The sequence below is a fragment of the Hoplias malabaricus genome, chromosome 1 (assembly GCF_029633855.1).
Source record: "Hoplias malabaricus isolate fHopMal1 chromosome 1, fHopMal1.hap1, whole genome shotgun sequence".
NCBI lineage: Eukaryota > Metazoa > Chordata > Actinopteri > Characiformes > Erythrinidae > Hoplias > Hoplias malabaricus.
In genome coordinates, this window is record NC_089800.1 from 74165227 (window position 1) to 74190191 (window position 24965).

The 24965-nt window shown below is 37.1% G+C and overlaps 1 long non-coding RNA gene across 3 annotated transcripts in view; it reads left to right on the plus strand.

Annotated features, from left to right (window-relative positions):
* Positions 1-2324: 2324 nt before the first annotated feature.
* LOC136698299 (uncharacterized) overlaps positions 2325-24965 on the plus strand; it is a 50959-nt gene continuing 28318 nt past the window's right edge. For 2 of the 3 annotated variants that reach the window (XR_010803078.1, XR_010803066.1), the window contains exons 1-2: positions 2325-2460; positions 4247-4397. This is a non-coding gene — a long non-coding RNA (uncharacterized lncRNA). Of the gene's footprint in view, positions 2461-4246; positions 4402-24965 lie in introns of all 3 variants that reach the window. The other variant, XR_010803072.1, reaches the window with a different exon arrangement.

A 24965-nucleotide genomic window follows, 5' to 3' on the forward strand; every position in this document is an offset into this window, starting at 1 on the left:
ATACAGTGAAATTATCCAAGCACTTAAATTATACGAAGCCCTCTTCCAACGGTCATGTTTCCCACATAGACCACTCAGTAACTGCGTCGCAGTTTGTTGTGGAGTCATGTTTGTTTTCAAACACATGCCATTGTATGGGTGAAACTTGATACCAACAAGCCAGGTGATGAAATGAGGGGCTTTCTACAACTCCCACTAATCCCATTTCTTCAGTCCCAAAGCTGAGTTTACCTGCACAGCACCACCTCATTGTCCACAGGCCCACACCTCACATGCTCTACAGGCACACGTTACTTTCCCATGCTGCTAGTCTTCTGGTTCCATTCCCCTGTAAACACCAGCTTTGATACCCCTCCCATTCCAGCCTGGATTACTCAGCAGGATCTGAAGGGAGGACATTTCAGAGCAAGAGAGAGAGAGAGAGAAAGAGAGAGAGAGAGAGAGAGAGAGAGAGAGAGAGAGAGAGAGATATTTCCAGTTCAATATATGCTTTTCATTTGCAGATGTTTGTCCACACATACTTCCACAAATATTAAAATACACAGATATTTCATGCAGATGAGCAGATTGACCAGTACCTGGTGGTAAAGTATAGTCACTGAGTTTAAATTAAACAAAAATTAACAAGAGCTCAGGCCTAGGCTAAATAAAAGCTAGGTAGGCACAGGGAGAGTTTTGCAATTATTAAACTTCATAAAAGTTGATTACACATACTGTCCAAGAATCTTCATTGACTCTGACCAAAGGGCATGTCTAGCCATATAAATCAAAGGAGATTAAGTGGGCACCATAACGTTTTCTCAAATATGTACTTAAAATATCCCATAAAGGCCAAAATTTCCACGATTCAACATAAATTTACACAATCCACCTCAATGCAGAATTTTAGCTATGCCGTTAATTTTACTCGGCATAGATCAATAGTTAATAATGGAAGATAAGCCAAGAGATTTTCCATTCACTCCCCAACACAGCATTTGAGCATCATATTGAGAGCGATTTGTGTTGGGGCAAAGCAAACGCCTAAATTCCTTGACTGACAGATGGCTGTCAAATCAGATGAGAGTGATAAGCACCTTGCTGTTTTGAAAAACAACAACTTCCTCTTCACAGTGCTCCAACCCATGACCTCTAACCTGACTCTCGTTCTGTTTTCTTGCCCTTTCATTGGAGGGGGGTGCACTACACACAGGTGCAGGACAAAGAGGGTCACACAGGGTGTAACAAGTGGTCTGATTCCTGCCCCAAATCACAACCCAAAAGCAGGAAGGATCTGAGCCTGCTTTGGATCTTTTGTCCCAAAATCTCTGACCTAACACTGAAAACAAGGGCAAGACGGACACAGCAGTCATATGAGGATGGGAATCCTAAATTAATTAGATACCTATTCATAAGCCAAAATTACTTTGATAGTTTTCTTTCTTATTTTCTTCCCTTTTTTTTAAATGGCAATGCGTAGGGAGAGTACAACTGGAATTGAACTTTTTTAATGTCTTACCACATTGGTTGAAATAAACACATATTCATTTGCTTCCTTCAAATGCTCATTTTCATCTACCAAATTAAAGAAATAAGGTCATAAAAGTTTGTTTTAGACAAAAATAGAAAAACAAACTGCCATTTATTTCAATTGTTTACATTCCTGGGACAGATAAGAAAATGTCACAGGACATTTATGGCACTAAGAAATATAGCACAGGTCAAAGGAAACTGTATAAATCTATTAGTGGTCATATATTCTTGGAAATTAAAAAAAAGATGTACTGAATTGTTTTTTTTTCAGTTGTTCTGCTAAATATTATATGAATAAACTTAATTATTTCATTTTCATGTTGTTCATTGTTTTAAAAACATTTTAACTACAAATACCAATCCATGAGTTAAATACAATAAGCAAAATAATAACTGTAATTAATAAACAGCCAGTAATTAAAATTATTAAGTAATTAAAACTGACTAAAAAAACATACAAAATATTAACCTTAATGTTACTTAATATTTGGTGTTTGCCTGATATTAACGTAGTATATAATACTAATAAATATATTGAAATAATCCGATTTATTTTTTTTTTTTTTAACTTGAGACATTAAAATGTGTTTTATATTACAGGATAGCATGTTTTAAAACCAGGTTTTATTGTTAGGAGTAATAGATAAATAATTTTGGAAGATGGCATTAATTTTATATTTTTAAACACTCGCAGACTATTATCTATCTATATATCTATTTTTTTATATCATTTTATATCATTTTTTATGTAGTCGTTTTTATTTATTAATAACCAAATTACTCAATTGCCTTGCGTGAATCTTCAGGTAACGCCCAAGATGAGCAGCCATGTTTCCGTTAGGCTGAAGTCAGAGATGGACGTTTATAAAAACGTTACAAACATTTCAGTTCGTCTAACACACACGTTCACCTACTACGTTTGACTTTCTGAAAGATAAAGCAAAGAAGGTGGGTTTTTGTTTACGCGCCAAAAGGTTTTACATTGTCAGAACGGATAAAGTCAGAGTGTCCTAAGCTAAAGTTTACATTAGCCTTGTCTGAGGCGAATTTCCGTCGCTCGTTTGAGACCAGTGTCGGTTAGTTCATATTTCTCAACCGTTTATATCCACTGCGTTATTTCAGATGTAAACACCTGCCATACATATATATATATATATGTTATATATATATATATGTATATTATATATATATATATATATATATATATATATATATATATATATATATATATAAACACACAGCTTTACTATTGACATGAGGTAAATTGTAGCTAGTTGGCTCTCTTTCTTTGCGTGGTACAATCAAATCCCCACCTGATTTATTTGTAATTTGGGCTGCTCATACAGAGTTAAACATGTCCAGGCATGTCTTAGTTATGCATGTATGTATTTATGTATTTTTATGCATACATGCATATCCAAAGCATTTTAAATCTACAAGCCATACTCCAGCCACATCCAGGCAAATAACAATAATTATTTCACTCTTTCAAACCCCAGGGATTATTTATACTTACAGGCCTAGAGGTGTAATGAATAATAGCAGTTTACTAGTGGAAGGAGGGCCCTCTCTCTCACCGGAGAGAAGGAGAATGAATTAATAGGCAACACACCACTCAGCACAGTGCGTGGTAGAGGAACAGCATGATTACAGTATGCTATCAAGAAAATTAGTTGTTTCATTTGAGCATATCCCCAGCATGCCGAAGCAACATAACAACTTGCTTTTGTTTACAGAATGCTTCATTATGTAAAGACAAGCTCAAGATTCCAAACACCTGCTACTACCAAATCACATATTCAATTATTGTGCTTGCTCAAGATCATCCAAATATTTTGTCCACTTACCACCGAACAAAAACAGTACTAAAGTGATTATGGCTGTGGAGTCGAGTTTCTGTTCCAGAATGGCTGAGCCGAGGAGAGGGCAGCCGCCAAGCTTTTTTCCCAGTGACTCACACGTATCCATAGGTCAGCCATTGAGGTTAGAGGCCATAACCCCTGGTCATTATTCACCCACAAAGTACTTTGATGAGTAACGCGACACTTTGTAGACAGGGTTTTTAGATAATTTTCCCCAACAAAATACTGTGATTAAGTTACTCCTTGACATTTTGATAGAGATGCTTTGGTTGTGAAGAGGACAGTCCTTGAACCATCTGTTTTTTAATCTCTTTCTGGAAATCAATTATCTTTCCAGTGCAACATCTGTACATTTATACCGAACCGTACATTATTATTTTTTTGTGCATCCATATTACAGTTATAATGGATTACTTTTTTTATTTTGTGTGTGTTCAGAATAATTCCATGGGTTTATGGAGAATGTATTTGCTTCACAGTTGTTTTACAAAAACAGTAGTCAGTGTTGGTTCATTTTCATGGGTATTATTCCAGGGTGTGTGGCAAAGCAAGCTATTACCCAATGGAATATGTAGGCGGTGAGTGCGGCTTGTTATTTTGTCGTTATTGTGGCTGCTGACACGTTTGAAGAGATGGTAGCTGGTGGCTCAGGTGAGGAACACATCAGGAGCAATGGAAAACATTAATACCTTTCTCTGCTGGAGACAGACTAACTGGCACATAATGCATGCTCTAACAAGCTCCTGGACCACTTAGGGCAAAGGTCATACAAGTAGGGTCAAAATCAACGTAGTGTTGATTTTTGATGACTACATATAGCTACCATACTCAGACGTTTTTTTTTTCTCCTCCAATGTCGCAATTGTGTGCAGGTGGAGGGGAACCATTCAGTTGTGCCAGGGTTTGCCTTGTGTGCTGTGACTGACAGGAGGCCTGCGGAAATGGGTGTGGATTGAGCGAAGGTTCTGCAATGGGAAATCCACTCAAGATCTGAATTGCCTTCTCCACTCCAATCAGCTTGGTGCAAGTTAAATGAAGTGCCTTTTCCTCCCCTCTCTCACTCTCACTCTCATTCTCTCTCTCTCTCTCTCTCTCTCTCTCTCTCTCTCTCTCTCTCTCTCTCTCTCTCTCTCTCTCTCTCTTACTCTCACTCGCCCTCCCTCCCTCCCCCCATCCTTCACACTTCCCATCTGCAGAAAGAGCCTATGCAGGAGGCTGACAGCGGTACAATCAGTTTGCCATTCACCACTGGCCCTATTTTAACTTTGTGTGGAAATGGCATTGGTTGTTAACACCAACCTTAGCAATTAGACCAAGGAGAAATATTTGAAATGGTCAGAGAGTCTGAATAGAGCCAGGCAAGTGTTTTCCAAGACAGATAAGTTAAAACCTAAAGAAGTGAAAACATCATATTTTTCTTCTCAGCATTGCTCTAACTTTAGAATCTGAGTATTCTATAATGTTCAAGATTTAGCTAGCTGTTTGGTCGGTTCTTAAGTCCCTCCACAAACAAATGGTACCACAGAGGCTTTCTCTATTGAGACAGATTGTGTAGCATGATTGTGATAAGGGATTTGTGTTGGAGCCTGCGGCTGGAGCAGTCAAGCGAGTATTAAGTGATGTAGATGGGGAAATGTGCTATTTTAACAAATATGTGCCAGCAAATGCACACACAAACACATGCAAATTCATTGATGTGCACAATAGATAAACTTGCGCTCGGCTGTAGGAACAGGAGGTGCTGACTGAAGTATTTTGTTTAAATGAATTGGTGCTATGAAAAAACAGATGCAGCAATTAGGAGTCCCATTGCCATACACCGGAGACATGACAAGAGTGCATGACAGTGGCTTTCACCCTCACACCCCCTTGTCTTCAACATGAGTCCTCTAACAATTCCTGTCAGGAACACTCTTTGAGAAGTGCTTGCACCAGACAATGGCTCTTCACCCTTATTTTGTGCTCTAAGTAGTGCTGCAGAATGCTGGAAATAGCTGAAAACAGGCCGTAATGTGAGAAAGACGGGCAGCCATTGTGGGAAGTGTGAAAACCAGAAGGACTCTTTTCAGAGCCTTGCCTGAAAGTGCTATGAAGACCTTTAGTCCTTTGCTCTCCCTGAATCCCCAATTAGACAAACATTAACATCAATTAAGCCTTTATAGGACACAGGTTCCATATAATTACCTTAATGGGTTGACGCTTTCTTTAGCGGCAATTTCTTAAACAAACTTGAGCCTTTGTGTGACGGGCTAAGAAAATTTTCAGCAGGGAGTATTTGCTTTTGTCAGGCTTTCTAAAGAGACAGCCGAATTGTTCTATTTAACAACAAACACCTTCAGATAGGAGCCCCAAGCAGGCCCAGTTCCCACCACATCTGACTCAAATGGTCCAAGCTGATTATCCAGCACAGACAAAAAAAAAAAAAAAGAAGAAAAAAATCTGACCAGCCAGGAGAGCGAGGACACATGGAGTGAGGGGCAGCGCACAAAAAGGCCCAGTAAGCCTAACCTAGCCAAGAAAGAGCCCCTCTGCTTGAATTAGCTCTCTATTAAAACGTCCCATAGAGCCAGATCCGTTCCCTGTCTTAGAAACAAAAGGCAAAGAATGAGAAAAACAGGATCTTGCTTGTAAAACAAGGCAGAATCATGCCAGTGAATCTTAAAGGAGGCAGCATTAATTAAACGTGGACGCTGGTGCATTCTTCTTCTCCTTCCTGTCCTGCTATCAGTTTTTGCATATATGCAGTGAGTAAATCAGATAATCTTGAGTGGTCTATCAGATAAAATTTCAGCGATATAATTGAACTAAACACTCAGTCACGTCTGTATTCCAATACACTTGGGATTTTTTTTCCCTGTAGATTTGTGATGTTACTGAATGTTGATAACAGCTTTAATAATTTTGGCATCTGAGTCTTTGGTACTAATGCTGGACTATTCCTTTACATAGTTTTTTTTAGAATTCTGAAGCATGTAAAAGTTTCACATCTCTTGAGACATGATGCTTTCAGATAGTGTTTTATTATCTCCAATGTATGTTCCTGTAGCAGTGAAATAAACTTTTCAAACAGTACAGGATAATGACATACTTCATAAGTCTATGCAGGTGTGTTAAAATTTGGGTCAAATTATGCCCTGATTTTACATGACAATAAGTTCATATCCTATACATTACACTTTTGTACACATTGGTGCACCATTAGAGTTGATTAACTAAATGTAGCATTTAACATGATGAAAAAAAAATCATGTATATAATATGCCCTGTGCCATGTACGTTGGGGCACATTTTATATTTTATTATTATTTTTAAAAAAAACTCAGCAAATAAATGGAAATTGTGTATAAACATTTGAATAAAACACCTTACTTGAGTGTCCAATATGTTATCTAATTTTCACATAGAAAATAAAGAAAACGTCATTTGGACAGGGTTGTTCCAACTTTTGCATCTCATGTAAGTAATTTAAGTAATGATATAGAAGAACAGACTTACACGGGGAGTGGCCTCTAGAGGGCAATGGTTCCATAGTCCTCTCAGTTTGCTCACACTAGCTCCACATGTACCTGCCCCTAATGTGAAACAGGCCATTAAAATTGTGCTCTGTAGAATTTATAACTAACCTGAGAGGGAAAAAAAACACATCCAGTATTGAAGACTTGCTTATATGGCTTATATTCATAAGAACATTACCTTTTAAGGAAGCTAAGAATAAGCATTTTGAGTAGTCATGGGAATGAAACGTGTAAAAACCTTGCTAATGGGCACGGATTCATTTCTTCACCTCTTACAAAAATCACAGTCCAGAGGGTGGTATTGTTATTTGTCTCGCACCCTTCCTGTTGAAGAAATAGCTGAATGAAACACAAAACTGCTATTAATATGAAAATAATCAAAGCTCTTCTAAAGGCTGCCCTTAAGATTGAAACACATGAAATCGCATTAAAAGTCAAGAGGCCTAATTTTTGTGAATTTTAATATTTAAAATGAAATGTGCTCAAAAAAATATGTTCTCCAGTAATCTGCCAAACCAGGGGCCAAGCAGCTATTATGTGTTACAAAGTAATTAGCTTGCCATTCAGATTGTCTTGTTAAACTAGACATACTGCTGAGGTTTGTAAATGACAGTGTGGCTGGGCAAAAACACAGAGTGAGGACACTATTTGAGAAACATTACCATGCCAATTAACCCTCCTTGTTGTGGTTAAACTATGTCCTAATGAAATGTATTCATTTGTAGACAAGTTCTTTACTCACAGTCTATGAAAGAATATAAATATTGGCATTGTAAAACTTAACAAATTGATAAATACAATGGTTTCCATTTTGAAGTGCATTTTAAATCAAATCCCAAGTAATCTGGCCACAAAATATAGACAGATTAAAAAAATAATAATAATTAATTTACTGGAAAACCAAGCACTTATTGCTGTACATGGAGAGTTGAAATTATTTTTATTGTACAGTACTGTAAAAAAGTACAGAGAGTACCACATTACTACTGGTTCTGTAGATAAAGGTCTTTGGAATTTACCCAGCAATAATATTGCTGGTTACACTGCACCTTTCGTAATCGTCAGCCTAGTATTATTTATTTATTTTTCAGATAATTATAATAATATAGAAACATTCTGTGTAGACTGTGTGTAATGAAACTAAGAGCTAAAGACCTCTGAACTAGTAAAATGTAAGTCCTTTCAGTGAATTCATGCAATCTCTTTACTAACACGAACTCCTTCTTTCCACTAATATGTTATTGCTGCCTCTTTTCAGAGGACTATCAGTGGCATTTGGTCAAAGTCACGTAGTAATTAATTTGAATGTAGATTACATTACTGACTTGAATAGGCTCAACATCACAGTGCTGGCTGTACAGGAGAAGGTGAATTGACAGTTCAATTTGAAATCCCAGCGTGATCTGTCTAATGACTCCCAAGAAATATTCCAGCCCTTTGTTGAAGTAGTTTTGTAATTGATCACCAACAGTCAGTTGCCTAATAATCAAACTTCCACTGCCTCACGGTAAATAACCTTTTTGAGCAGGGTAATACATTCTTCATAATTACCTGCTGCTGTATTCTCTCAACTAATCTGGATGTATTCTTAACTGGATTTGATATGCCCTTTTCACTCTAATTAGTAAGACGAGATTTCAGACGAATGTCATTATTAGTTCTTGTACATTGAGTGAACATTTAGTGCCCAGATAATTCTATCTTGAGAATAATTAGGCAGTTAACTTGCTTTATCTAATGGATTTTTCTGGCTGCATTTGTCATGCTGCTACTGCAAGCGTGCCTGCTCTCTCTCCCCCACAGGGAAGAGTCGTACTTCAGCTGCACCAACAATATCAGCTCTGGTGCAAGCACTAAGTCACAGCTTGTCCACACAAAACCATGCTATACTGGGCTGTGCTATTACTTTAGTGCCAGTATTAGGCTGTACGGGTGAATACAAATGAATCTGGATTCCAAACACATTTCTGCAGGTTCATATCTCTCGTTGTGTTCTTATTTGCAGCCCTTCTCTTTTTCAGTATAGAACACAGAGAGATACCTTTAAAAGTCATGCACGTGTGAATCTTAATCTCTGCAAGCTGTAAGTGGCTACATGTCTTAAAACAAGGTGATTTTAATCTGTGTTCAGCCAGTGAAGTAGTGACTGAGATTGGAATTACATGGAAAAACTGCTTTTTTTCTGCAGCTTTGCTTTAACACAAGCCATAACACTGTAGCAAATGCATATATAAATCATTTTATGAGATATGGAATATTCAGAAAAATATTGGCAAAATATAGTTTATATAATGAAAGGAACTCATTTTAATGTGAAAAACGAGTTTCTCATTATTTTTTGTTGTTTGTAAATAGTGGAAACTCTCAAGATGCAATGAAATACAGAACATTTCCCAGTTAAAACTTAGAATCAGCTAAATAATTATATGTAAATTTATTAATCTTATTTAGATTTTTATCTTTATAGTGCTAAACAGAAAAAAGATTTGTTGTTTCTTGTTCTCTCCCTCATATCAAAACAAGATGATTGATGTTGCCTCATTCTGTGAGTGACCGAGTTAGTCAGCGACATAAATAAAGCTTGAAAACGGCTCCAGTCCACATTTGATGAACTAAATAAACACATTAGCACAATCTGTCAGAGTCCTCAAATAGTCATGATGGTTGACTTGCCAAAAAGATCATGATTTTTTTTTCCCCTCTCAGAGTATCAGTCTTGCTTCTTTAGGAAGTGTTCAAACATGGCACCTCTCTATCTCCATTCGCACCCTCTCCTCCTCATCACCTGAACTGTCTGAGGCCTGTCAATCTGGAGCCGTGGGAGGATATGAAAGACGAGTTTGAGTTGTGGTGGCGTTGATGGGGAAGGGTTGCAGAAAAGCACACCAGTGGTGCCAGCAAGAGAAATGGTGCAGATTCCTCATCTCCCCCACCCTGCTATCAGCACCCAGGGCACTGCTAGGCTCTTTTTAAAAAAGAGCAGATTGACTCCCTCTGCCCCCCTCTTGAATGAAACCCCAACCCTGAGCAGATGTCAGAGAAGAGAGCCAGAGATGGGACGCTGGGCCGGCCGCGAGGTGTGAGGCTTTGTCACAGGTCTGCTGCTAACGGACCAGGCTCAGCGGGGAATTTTAGCACATTCATTGGATGTCTGCGGTCCCCTCAGAAATGGATGGAGGAGCTTTGGAGCGTGTGTGTGTGTGTGTGTGCGCAGGTTTGAAGGGTGTTCTCATTGTGAAAACCTTACCAGCTGCATTTGGCCAATGTTTACAGATGTATCCTGTGCTGCAGGACAGTCCCCGTGTCAAAACTATGATCAGTTTCCATACTCGTCGTTACTGTGATGGAGGGCCTCAGAGTTACAGAGAGGTTAAGAAAATGATCCAATGTCTTTTTTTTTTTTTTTTACCCGGTGGAGGGTAAATCTGAAAAGCTTAATGGTTATAAGCTTGTTAATAAACAAACCTCAGCGAGAATTCCCCTCTCTCGAGCAGCTGGCTTACACGACTTCAAACATTCCAGTCTTGCCAAAACTTACGCCAGCGCACATATCCTTAAGGAAATAAAGCTTCAGTGTATTTATCAAAATAGTCGCAGTGTTAATCACAACTGAAGCTCCTTATTTGAGCATGTGTTACTACCCTGACCTCTCCTGAGCTGATGGAGGGGGCCTTAAAGACACAATCCTCCATTTCAGCATGGCAGTCTTAAGTGCTTAATTGTGTTAGGTGATATTAAAGGACAAACAAGGGTTGTTTCTCTTATGACCGTAATGGACATAAATGCTGTCATGAATAAGTAAGCCATAGGGCTTGTGGGTATATTCAATAAATGAATAGGTAGCAGATAAGAGGTCAGATTTATCTGATCAATTAGTGAGAATAGACTGAACCAGTTTGCTTCCCTTGTAGACTAAAGGTTTAATCTAGTGCAGGGGGACAGTTGCAGAGTTGCCATGCTGAGTATTGCTGTACAAATGAATGGAGTTTCTGTGTTTATTTATGTGTATGTGTGGTTCTGAGTGTGTGTGTTCCTAGTGGAATAACGTACCCCCTGAGGTGATCTATGTCAGACAATACCTATCCATATCCTTTTTCTGGCACATGTAGAAGCCCAGATGGTTTAGTATTCACTTCTCTGCCAAGCAGATGGACCTACAATGTACTTTGGAGGTTTCATTTATAAATGCTCACAACTACCAAGAAGAGAAACTTCCTAAAACATTTTAAGATGGTTTTTGGCCACCAAGTCTGTGGATTTCAGTGCCTCTCAAATGCTTGTGATAATGAGAAACAAAAATGTCAGGTTGCTTAATGCTGAAGGGGCTTTAAGTCCTATTTGGTTTTCCGTCTTATTTTTCATACCTGCTTATTATATAACTTCAAATACACAGTCATCTGACCTTAAATCCCTGAATAAAAAAAATACTTGTGCAACAAGTACACCTCCAGAGAAAGAACTGCATGTGTATTACTAACTTTAAACAAAAAACTATTAAACATGAATAGGCAAAGTTATGCCCAGTAAATATAACATGGCTGATTTCTGTGTTTCAATTATGTTTGGGTAAACACTGCCCAAACTGGTGTAAACACTTTGTTTTATAAGTGAGTGGACAGCCTTCATCTAATTGGGCACTGTTGATGGACAAGCTCCAAATGGAGAAACTTGAGAAAATCACAGAGGATTTTCTTCCTCCTTGCGTTTAGACGCTGTGACTGGCTGTCTAATTGTTGAGGCAAATTTCTGTGTCATGAGAGGCAGAATGATACATAATCCTAATAAATGAAACTGTTTTGAAATGGATTATTTCCTGTAGCTCATTTAAAAAGCCATACGTCATTTTTGACCATGTCTCTGCTGTTTTATTTTGATAAGGACATAATTAGGCCATAGTGACAGCTTTTTAAAGAGTTAAGTGAGTGATATATTGAGTACACCCACTTTGGTAAGCAGTTGTGCAACTTAAATGAGCTTCATAATGAAATCATGACAAGTTAAAAGCACATATCTGAGTCTACAACTGTGACAGCTTTTTAACTAAAATAAGTACAATCAATTTTTTTTTTGCACTGCGTTTTGAGCGGGAAATTGCCTGCATTGGGATTTGAAAAAAAAAGAAAGGTTTTAAAGTTTGTTTAACTTTTCATTGTCTTTGCATTATACTGATATCTGATATTTTTTATTATTGCTATATTATTATTATTATTATTATTATTATTTATTGGATTTGACAGTCTTTTTGGATGCATTCATCTGTACTGTCCTTCTCTTCATTAAAAAAATATCTAATTATGTTCTCTCTTCCATAGACCTACATTCCTGGGACCCAGACCAAAATTCGATTGGAATTCCACTGAAGTTCCTTTTTAACATCCTTGATTGGTGTTTTTACTTGAGGTGCACAGGGACTAGTATGTAACGTTGGAATCTGGCAAGTTAATTAATCCATGATCATAAAATACCTTTGGTGGTTTTGCTAAAAGTCACTTTAATATATCTGGAAATAGGGAAATAGGGATATATTTTAAAGTAGCATATAAGAATCCCAGTGATAAATTACTGTAGACATGCAAACATTCAACTAACGGTCTGTTAATTTACCCCCCCTGCCTGTCATCTGATCATGAATGTTGTGATGAATATCAGATACTGTAGCTTACAGTTGTACGTGCTTGGTAAATTATGGCTTTAGTTTGAAAGTGTCTGAGGCTACCATCTCAATAACTTATTTTTCACATAATCATGTCATGTTTTTCACCCTTATAAACACACTGGCGCTCAGTAAATTAGAACAGGAGATTTAGCTCGCACGGCATTTCTAAAGAGCGAGTTGACGGGTCAGTGGGCTCTCTGCACTAACCTCTTGAAGGCAGGCATCAGGCACTGTGTAATTAGACGGCTGTAATTACCACTATGCCATTTCAAATGTCCAGCGTTGGGCATTATTATCAAAAAGCAACAAACACCTGGAGAGGTCACTATGCAATTACTAAAAAGTGAAGATTTTTTAGCTGTGTGCTTTTAATGACAGGGACAATTGGAACTTTTTTATCCAGCTTTGGTCAGTTATTTTTATTATTACTGTGTGTGTGTGAGAGAAAGTGAAAACTCTGGGAAAATTTGCCAGCAGTATTTCAAACATGTGAAAGGTCTCAAGGTTGTAAACCTTATATTATATTTTGCATATACTATATACCCTTTCCTAGATCAGACAGAGTTGGCCCTGAGTTACCTAAAATATTTAGGATCCTGATTAGCAACAGAAAAAGAGCTACGTTTTCTGACTCTAAATAGTTTGTTACATTGTTTACAAACACTTGAGGCATAGGCCTCCTACTTTGGCTCTTGGTGCAGCGTGATAGTCAATCTAGGCCATTAAGGAAACTAAAATGTGTTGATTCAAGACGTATCTGATAAAAGGGTCTTATAGATCCTAAATAAAAAAATCACCATAATAATTTTTTAAATATAGTATTAAAAAAATGTTACTTATTAAACATGTGCTTATGCCAAATGTTATCAGTTAATCAAAGGGCCATAATCATAAATAATAATATATAGATAAAGTAGGTATAAACGTTCTTAATATTATTATATTATAGCTGTTTTAAAGATATTGTTTTTTTGTTTTTTTTAAATAACGTAATATGAGGTAGGATGTACACATAACAGATTGGGGGCTTTGGGAGGCTTTTAGCTGTTCATCCTTCATTTAATATTTCAGGCTCGTTGTTCTTCTCTAAAATCAGGAATCAGATTTTGGACTTTTGGAGCATTTATGATGAGGCTGGATTGTGTGATGCCCTGTGATTGACTGGCACCCTACTCAGAGTGTGTACTGGCCTTGTGCCTAATGATTCCAGGTACATTCTGGACTAACCACAGCACTGATCAGGATTAAATGATTAGAGAAGATGAATGAATGAATGTACAGGGGGGGGGGCATTTATATGGATACACATTAATAAAATGGGAATGGTTGGTGATATTAACTTCCTGTTTGTGGCACATTAATATATGGGAGGAGGGAAACTTTTCAAGATGGGTGGTGACCATGGTGGCCATTTTGAAGTCAGCCATTTTGGATCCAACTTTTGTTTTATCAATGGGAAGAGGGTCATGTGACACATCAAACTTATTTGGAATTTCACAAGCAAAACAATGGTGTGCTTGGTTTTAACATAACTTTATTCTTTCATGAGTTATTTACAAGTTTCTGACCACTTATAAAATGTGTTCAAAGTGCTGCCCATTGTGTTGGATTGTCAATGCAACTCTCTTCTCCCACTCGTCACACACTGATAGCAACACCGCAAAAGAAATGCTAGCACAGGCTTCCAGTATCCGTAGTTTCATGTGCTGCCCATCTTGATGGTATGGTGTGGTATATGGGGTACAAAGATAGTGGGGCCATTCTTCATCAATGTAAACCTCAAGGCCACTTGATATGCGAAATTGCTACATGATGATATGTTTTCCTCTTTATGCACTGAAGCTGACATGTTCCCTGAGTTTTTCCAGCAAGATGGTGCACCACCACATTATGGGTGTCAGGTCTGAGCATTCCTAGATGAACAGTTTCCTGGAAAGTGGACTGGTCGTCGTGGGCCAGTTGAATGGCCCCCAAGGTCTCCCGATCTGACCCCCTTAGACTTTTATCTTTGGGGTCATCTGAAGGCAATTGTCTATGATGTGAAGATACGAGATGTGCAGCACCTGAAACTATGGATACTGGAAGCCTGTGCTAGGATTTCTCCTGCAGTGTTACTATCAGTGTGTAAGGAGTGGGAGAAGAGGGTTGCATTGACAATCCAACACAATGGGCAGCACTTTGAACACATTTTATAAGTGGTCTGAAACTTGAAAATAACTCATGAAAGAATAAAGTTATGTTAAAACCAAGCATACCATTGTTTTTCTTGTGAAATGCCCAATAAGGTTGATGTGTCACATGACTCTCTTCCCACTGAAAAAAAAAACAAAAGTTGGATCCAAAATAGCCGACTTCAATATGGCCACCATGGTCAAGTTTCCCCCCTCCCATATACTAATGTGCCACAAACAGGAAGTTAATATCACCAACCATTCCCATTTTATTAAGGTGTATCCATATAAATGGCCCACCCCGTATATGATGACTGAGTACAATCAACATTTTGACTGAACTTTTGCTTGAATCTAGCCTCTAAATTTGCAGTTTAACCTAGATCAGTGCAGTACTCAGATGGAAATGTTTATCTGTTTTATATAAAAAAACAAACAAACAATATGACTGAATATGAAATTAAATCTGATATTATAATAGACACATCCCTTCTTATTCTCACTGCATTTACGTCCCTGACCTGGCTTCAGACGGTTATAAAATTGTAAGCTTTTGATTCACAGAGTTTTAACTGGTTCATTCTTATTTATGGCTTTTACCATATGGTTCTGGTAATTTATATTCTAGAAAAGCTTATGAAATAATCTGTAACTATTAAAATATCCTGCTAATTGAAAGAAAACAGAACAGAATCTTTAAGCAACCATATAACTCTGCCGTCACCTTTGCGTCTCGTTTCAAAAGTGATGTATGAATGAACTCCTGTGTCTGATGCAAGCTATGACTTCCTCGTCAAGCCTCTGGTTCAGCACACACATCAGCACCCTGCTGCACCATTGTGGTTTGAATTCTCATCACCACACTGGGCATTCCTTCCACGTTTGTGCAGTCACAATTGTAGCACAGCATGTTTTCTCCCTGGTTCATCCAAGGTCCTTCTCCTCCTTTCCCACACCAACAATTTTTTTTCTTGATGCACATCATCTCCAGTTATTTGTGTTGAGGTTTTTTGCAGAAATGTATAGTAAGCCTATCAGGATAATGCCACACAATCTTCACAGTTTAAGTTCTTTGAATAACCTGGAATGCTACTAGACATATTGTGTGTGTGTGTGTGTGTGTGTGTGGGTAGTTTGGATTCACACAAGCTTAAAAATGTTACCTGCTGTCCCCAACTTTTAGAATCGGGCTCCTTACTTAAAAGGGTGGACCTGAATGGGGCTTCAGCTATTCATTGTCTAAGATAGAGTTGCTGCCATGCATGCAGTTCAACTGCAGGCTTGGAGAGGGACTCTGTGGGAATTAGCAGCAGGAACAACACTCCAGGCCCTCAGATAATGGACTTTGTGAATGTCCACCATCTGGTGTTTGTTTAATACACAGAAAAGGTCAAATGGCCTGCGATCTTTTTTTACTCTCCTGCATTGACGGCTTGGATTGGAGAAAATCATTGATTTTACTCCTCTACCGGATGATCTTGGTGTGCTGGAGCTCAGTGTGACAATGACAACAACCTTATTGCTTAAAACAGCACTCAGTGGGATTGACACAACCTGAATTCAACTTGGAAAGTTATTTCCCGGTGGTGTCCCTTTGGTTTGATTGAAGCCCTCTCAGAAACAAATCCACTGCAGGATTCTGGTACTTTTGTCTTGGTTTGAATCATTTCAGCTTTAACCACACCTGCTAAAATCATTGCTTATCCCAATTTATAATTATCCTAACATGAATAGAAAGTATATAAATGAAGCATGTTTCATGACATGAAAAAGAAAAATAATAAATATAAAATATCAATAAATGTGAAATTTGAAATTATAAAACAGTAACAGTGTAGCAGTAAATAAGCTTACAAGTGAAATACAGGTGCTGGTCATCAAATTAGAATATCATGAAAAACTGTATTTCAGAAATCCCATTCAAAAAGTGAAACTTGTATATTATACTCATTCATTACATACAGATTGATATATTTCAAGTGTTTATTTCTTTTAATTTGATGATTAAAACAGACAACTAATGAAAACGCCAAATTCAGTATCTCAGAAAATTAGAATATTACTTAAGGCCAATACAAAAAAAGGATTTTTAGAAATGCTGGCCAACTGAAATGTATGAGCATGCACAATACTTAGTTATATGAGTCAATACTTAGTTGGGGATCCTTTTGCCCGAATTACTGCAACAATGCAGCGTGGTATGGAGTCAATCAGTCTGTGGCACTGCTCAGAGCCCAGGTTGCTCTGATAGTGGCCTTCAGCTCTTCTGCATTGTTGGGTCTAACGTATTGCATCTTCCTCTTTACAATACCCCATAGATTTTCTATGGGGTTAAGGTCAGGTGAGTTTGCTGGCCAATTAAGAACCATTAAACCAGGTACTGGTAGCTATGGCACTGTGTACAGGTGCCAAGTCCTGTTGGAAAATGAAATCTGCATCTGCATAAAGTTGGTCAACAGCAGGAAGCATGAAGTGCTCTAAAACTTCCTGGTAAATGGCTGCTTTGACCTTGGACCTCAGAAAACACAGTGGCCCAATATCAGCAGATGACATGGCACCCAAACCATCACTGACTGTGGAAACTTTACACTGGACCTCAAGCAACGTGGATTCTGTGCTGCTTCTCTCTTCCTCCAGACTCTGGGACCTTGATTTCCAGAGGAAATGCAAAATTTACTTACATCAGAGAACATCGTTTGGAACATTCAGCAGCAGTCCAGTCCTTTGTGGAAGCAAGACGCTTCTGATGCTGTCTCTTGTTCAAGAGTGGCTTGTCCCAAGGAATGTGATGCTGAAACCCATGTCTTGCATTTGTCTGTGCGTGGTGGTTCTTGCATCACTGACTCCAGCTGCAGTTCAGTCTTTGTGAATCTCACCCACATTTTTGAATATCCTACAGAACTGGACTGAGAGACCATTTAAAGGCCTTTGCAGGCATTTTGAGTTAATTAACTGATTAGAGTGTGTCACCAGGTGTCTTCAATATTGAACCTTTTCACAATATTCAAATTTTCTGAGATACTTAATTTGGGGTTTTCATTAGTTGTCAGTTATAATTATCAAATTAAAAGAAATATACACTTAAAATGTATCAGTCTGTATGTAATGAATGAGTATAATATACAAGTTTCACTTTTTGAATGGAATTAATGAAATAAATCAACTTTTTCATGATATTTTAATTTTATGAACAGCACCTGTATCTGATGGTTGCAGCTGTCAGAAACCAGTAGGAATTGAAGAGGCCCTTGCTTTGAATAACTTCAGCTACTTATTTCCATTGCGTAAGCATTTCTGTGGCTAGTGGTTTTCTTAGACATAACTTTGCCACCAGTTATCTTCTAGAGATTCTCTATTAGGTTCAGATCAGGACTCCAGGTTGGCTCTTTCATTATTTAAATGCTGAGAGTTTCAAGGAAGTACTTAACCTATTTTGCAGTGTGATAAGGAGCACTGTCCCAGCTACTGCTGGAGAGAACATCTCTCAAACCATGATTGTTCTTTCACTAAACTTTCTGAACAGCATGTTTTCTATAAGTCTCATGTAAATGAAATTTGCTCTTATTAATACATTGATCACATTGTAGAATAGAATATTGTAATAATTACCCAATAATACAACACCCCAGAAACGTAATAACATTTTACATTTAACTGTATCATTAATTGTATTAATAATGCCATTTTACACTTAACTGTATCAATAATGCCAAAAATATTAAACAGAATCTTAAACTTTACTCTAATTATGATTTTTTTTAATTAATACATTATTAGTGTACTGTGAATGTTTTATATTTTCTGGTTAACTAATTGCAAAACTTTATTATACTATTGGGAGTTTAATATATTTTTGAAACTTTGAGTGATGTGTGTGTTTTTTTTATTATTATTATTTTTTATTTATTGTTATTTTTTTTTTAAATGAACACTTGAGATGTATGAACATATATCAGTGATCTAGCATTTGTAAAGCATTTAAAGTGGCTTTTAATTGACTGCATTAATACTGTCATGGACAATATAAAAGCCACAGGAAAACTGTGAAGTATAAACAAGAAACATGTAATCACAGCCAAATATAGACCTCTTAGCATTGTCAATATTAATTTTAAAGTTAGTTTAAAAAATATTGAATTGACTGCAGCGCAATCTAATGAAGGTTAGTTGGTGACAGATGATGTAACTAATGTATATTAAAACATTGAAAATGTGTTTAAAAATCAGTGTTATTGAAACAATATGATTTTAACTGGATTAGGTTTTGGTTAGGTTTACGATTGGGATTAGGGGCCAGGGTTAGTGAGAATTAAGAAGAATCTCTTTAGTAGTGAATTATGAGTATATTTACAGGGCTGTGTTCAGACCTCCAGCCCAAATCCCATTTTTGGCATATCCACAGTATTTTCCTCAGAAATCAGGTGAGGGCACTGGTGATAGGCTGTTGATACTGGTATGATACATACTCTAACATTAGGATTTCTGGATGTAAAAATAATAAATCAAGAAGATGGAAACCAGTACAATCCCAGTAATGTAAATAGGTATAACGTTATAGATTTAAAAAATTCTGCATTACATTATTAGGATTTATAATATTTTTTGTTAGTTGCACACTTTTATTAAATTTGTGGGTGTTTTTACATTATTTGTAAATTATGGAAATCGTGTGTTATACAGATCCGTTCTCTTTTGTTCACACAGCATACTCCTTTGCAAAGGTGAGAATAGTCTTTTGGTTTTTCTGCTGATCAGAGGCTTGGTTACTGTGTAAGTTCAGTCCAAGAACTTGCCCATTCAGCACTGAATTTGTGTTTCCAGCTGCAGGATCGAGAGCCTCTGTATCATCATATTTTGTCACACATTTGCCTTACATGGACGACAAGCAGTTTTGTTGGACCTGAATAAACAGATGTCATTGTAAACCTCAAGTGTTCTATAAATTATGCTCATGGAATGATCAATTTCTCTTGTAATGGCTGACAGGATTACCCCTTCGGTCTTCATCTGAACAGCTTGCTGTTGTATGGTTTTAGTCACCTTGGTATCTTATTGATCTTTGTTCATGTTAACCATTGATTTTTTTTTCCCCTCCCATGACTGTTAAATTACTTTGTGTATTTTCACTCTCATGCTGTGGCTTGCTGTGTTAAAAGACTGAATGGACATTCATTGGACCTCTCAGTTTTATTCATGAGGTTCTCAGTTGCATCATGTACCCAGGCGTGTTTGGCCTTGTCCTCATTGGAGGAAGTTACACATGCTAATGATCTGTAAGTGCTAGACTGGAGAGTAAACCATGACTAACAGTAGAGCGGAGAGAGAACAGGACACGTGCAGAGTCTCATTTGGCAACAAGGCAGCCTTTCTTCTCAAATGTGCGGCAACCAAATCCACTTAATTAACGCAAAGTGGACAGCAGGGATAAGCTTGAGTAAAGCAGTATATAGGTGGAGAGTGTACACAGTATACTCATCCTTGGGTTGTAATCTATCGTATTGTAAAGTCAAGTTTTATTGCAAGTTTATCACATATAAGGCCATGTATAAGGATTTAGTTCACATACTGTACATAATTACACCACCCTCTTTTGTGAGGATCTGTACTTTAAGATATTAACTAGCAACCGCCGTCACAAAACACATAGTTAAATTTTTAATGGAAATTCTAGACATTGGACTTGGGTAGGAAGTTTAATTGCTGTAAGAATAAAAGTAAGGTGGACACCAACTTAGCTCATGGCCCAGTCTTTTCACGGTAGGCTGTAGCACTCATTAAGATGGGGCAGAGTTTTCCAGAAGCACATGCAATGCCTGCAGCCTCTGCTGGCAGGAGACATCTTTAGAGTGTAGTCTGAGGAAGTAAGTTGCGAAAGTGGCAAAATCATTTAGGCTTCCATATTGAACTGTGAAGAGGTCAGGTATCAGTTTGTTTAGTTTTTTTGTGCCAGGTCAAGAGCTGTCTTGTGTTTCCCCTGCAGACACCATATTGCTTTGTTTCAGTGTCTTGCCCACACTTCAGTTTAATGCAGTCATATTTTTGCAAATTAGTTGAAATGCTGGTGAAATTGAGCTGGCATTCTGGTGTCAAGGCTTGTCCATTTTCACATTTTGTAAGCATACTATGTAGGTTGTATTAGGCTACAGTATTTATCCTTTAGGAGGTTGGTTGCATAAATCCATTGTTCTATTTGATTGCACATAATGGCAGCATGTTTTGTTTGAAAGGAGAACAAATCTGGTCCCAGGCTATGCAAGAGGTGTACCTAATGCTAACACTGTACAAGACTTTGGAAATACTTTTAAAAGACTAAAGTGTGACACCCTCTCACATCTAAAGAAAATGTCTCTGAGTTTGTAGATGCAAACTGTGATTTTGCAAAGACTGAAAATCTTTCAGTGTCGCTAAATGGAAGACTGCAGCTAGATTCCTCTGTCTCAGAAAAATTGTCACTGTGCTGGTACAAATTCAGTACTTTTAGGGAACATTGTACCATATTCTATAATAATTGTAGATGTTTTAGTTGTGTTGATTTAAACCCCCATGTAATCTCCAGGATTTTGCACATTGCGGTAATAAACAGTTACATATATTCATCTCTCCTTGTGCAGAGAAGAATTTAATGTACCTCTAGGGAACACAACTGGACTTAAAACCACTGCTGCACCTTTAAAGATGTGTTTAAACAGTTTCTACATTTGGTGACAATAATGTACCCATACAGTACATTTTTTTCTGTCAGTGTATGGGTTGTATCTCTGCACAGAGTGACAAGCAGAACCATTTCACCCATCACAACACCGCCCCTTCTTAGTAACTGCCACTTCCACAATCTCATTGCCAACTCATCAACTATAGCTGCTTGGTCAGGAGCCCCCTGCATCAGGAATTGCCGTGGTATATTTGGACAGGCAAGTAGGGATGCAGAGAACCTTTGTAAAACATAATTCTTTAAGCGTGTAAGTGTTCCTAATCTCGTGATTGTTTAGTGTATTAAAAAAAATCCTAGAAAAGCTCTTCATGAACACATCAGTAAATATCAGAAACGTCCTGCTATTTGAGAGAGAACAAGGCAGAAACAAGATTCTTCATGTGACCACATAACTTTGCCTTCACCTTTGCATCATCTTTCAGAAGTGGTGTATGAATGAACTCCTGTGTCTGATGCCAGCTATGACTTTTTGTCAAGCCTCTGGTTCAGCACACACATAAGCACCCTGCTGCACCATTGTGGTCTGAATTCTCATCACCACACTGGGCATTCCTTCAGTGTTTGCACAGACACAATGATAACATGGTGATATTTCCATCATTAAGAGCAATTTATTACTTTTTGATTCAACAAGTGCTGAAACTGTTCTTGACTGTAAATGAAATAAACGAAGCATGGTCTTGGAATTATTCACCTTATTACTGTGTTTATGTATATTTTAAATATGCTCAATTCAGTAGAAATCAGGTTAAATATGTTACTTTCAGCAAAAAACAAATTTAGCATAAATGTAAAGATACAATTTGGCATTACATCTGTTATGGTTAAGCAGACACGGTGAGTAATGAGACTAAAATATTTTTTTCCTCCTCTTGACTCTTACAAACTTGCACTGTTTGGAAAGCAGTATTTTAGTCTTGTTGTCTTCTGAGTCCTGTTCAATCCAAAGTTTAATCATTTTCTGTATCTATGCTATGAACAGATTTTCCGAAAGACAATACGAACAGGCTTGAGCCAGTGACAAATTTACTCCATTGTTTTATGGACATAATGTTAAAGATCATATTTATTTGTTTATTTATTCATTTATTTATTTAAATGCAGAGCAGCTGGATTTGATATACTATATTAATAGAACACATATTTAGCTGACTGTTAGCAGAGAAGAGGCCTGCTACAGCAAATGACGCCAATCATTTTTTCTTTATTGAAGTAAAAAAATATATATATTTTTAGCCTCTAATGTATGGTGTAATGTTTCTAATTCTGGGCATTTTCGCAGGTCACAATTATGTAGAAATAAGCTATAGATAAATGATAGTGTTATTTTTTACTTTTTAATATATTTTTACCAATAATATTATACATTTTTTATATGTGTGCATATGTTTGTTTTATTGTTCATCAAAAATATTTTTACTTTTTGAGCCTTAAAATGCTGAGATCTTTTTTTTAATGTAACAATTGCTATGCAGGGTAAACTGCATTCTGTAGAACTGAGGAAATAGGTATAAAAAATGGCACAAATTTTATTTGTGGCTTTTTTTCCCTCAATTTCTTCAAACAGCCCTGCTTCATTCTGTACTGCATAGAGAGTGAATGTCATGTATCAAGTAAACACAAGAAGTAATAGGCACAATAATATGACTCATGAGTTATTTTCAAAACTGACAGCCTGGTTGACTCAGGATTTAAGACACAAAGAAAGCGGTCTTTTAGAAAACCAGACAACAATATAGTTAAGATTGTAAAGCAAAAAAGAATTAGCTTTGTTTGTGTCTTGCCATTTTTTTAAATTTATCACTTAATTAAGACACATTTCCATGTGAATGTAATTTTTTTACAGTTGATCCTACAACCTACAATTTGTGTAGTTATAAAATGTTGTAAGTAACATATAGCCCAGGCAAAGATTTGTAACATGTTGTTTTGATGTGCTTGTATAAGGAGCGATTAGCCAACTTGAAATGAGTAATAAAATCTGAACGTGCACTATAGAAACAGTGATGGAATTTGATTAGAGTTTGGAGTTTAATGTTGCCCCACTGGGAGGAATTATTTGAAAGAGGGGAGGAATTATTTAAAAAAGACATACCATAATGGAGAATGTGGAATAGAGGAAATGCAAAACGATTGCTGTAATTCAAATTCTTTGGCAACGTTTTAAAATCGCTGCTTGCTCCAATTTCCAACCTTCAAAGAAAAGCTTGACTAGAGTGAGAACCAGTGCACCACTTTTCACCACAGGTAGCGATATAATGCAGCTCATGATTAATTTTAATTAAACACATTTTGGAAAATGATATTGAATGTTTGAACCCCTGGTGCTTTAATTACTTTATTGCCTCTCAGCTCAAACTCTGAAACATTCTGGCTGGATGATGTATTGGAATATATCCTAAAGAAAAAAAAAAAAAAAAAAAAAAGAAACCTCTTCACAGCTGGCATGCAGGGGGCTTCCTTTGGCTTCTGTAGTTCATTTACTATTAGAGTCATTCTCTACAAGACAGTAGAAATAAGTAAATTGATACTGTGAACACTAATTTGCCAACAGACTAAAAACTGTTAAACTCCTAGTTAATTTAATGAGGGCCTGAGAACAGGAAATGGTGGCGCTCCTGATGGCTCTGTGTCATTTGTTTGAGATTAAAATAAGCCGCCTTCTTTGCTGCAAATAAACATATCCAGTTGTGAGGTTTGCTAAGTAAGAGTAAAGAAAGAAAGAAAATTGTGCAATTTTCTTGTTCAGCATTGTGCAAACTCCTGGGTTAAGTCACATTTCAAGTGCGGTTGAAGGCAGAAAGAAGCCGGCACTCCTAAAGCTTAAGTTTGGCCTAATAGCCTGACAAATGCCAGGATTACTGGCTGTGTAGAGAGACAAATAGCAGCTACAAAGAGTTTGGCCTTAAGCCCCTTGAACATCCTCCACCAAAACAAGACAGTTCCAACAAGGCCATTATCCCATCTTTGTTTATGGGCAGGGGAGTTGAAACAATTCAATGGGAGGATTACCCCCACTTGTGCAGTTCTAAGAGAGATTAATTGATAAGTTCTTGCTGGGGTTAAAGCAGGTGCATGCAGTTATGTGTTCTGTGCTGTAAGAGTCCATGAGGAAGTTGCCTTACTGTGAGATTCAGGTGGAGTCATGAAATATTCTTATTTGAACTGAGGAATTGTAACTGTACATCACATATATAGAAAAATAAACTGTATAATAATAGTATACAAAATTTACATTCAGTTCAAAGCACAATATTTTGACAGAGTCAAAATGCATTTGTAGTGTCACATTTAGTGTACAATGGTTATCATTCAATATTTAACATTATGCTTCAAGTTCAGTGTAACAGGTCTAATTATGCTGTTTATAATAAATCCTGCAATTCATCACTATTCCTTTCCAAGATGTGTATTATTTATCACAAAAATTGTTTACAATAACAATAAATGATCAAATTTGAATAAATTATATTTATTTTAAAATGTAATCTATAATTTACCAATCAAATTCCCAGAAAAGGTGAGACATTTTGTAAA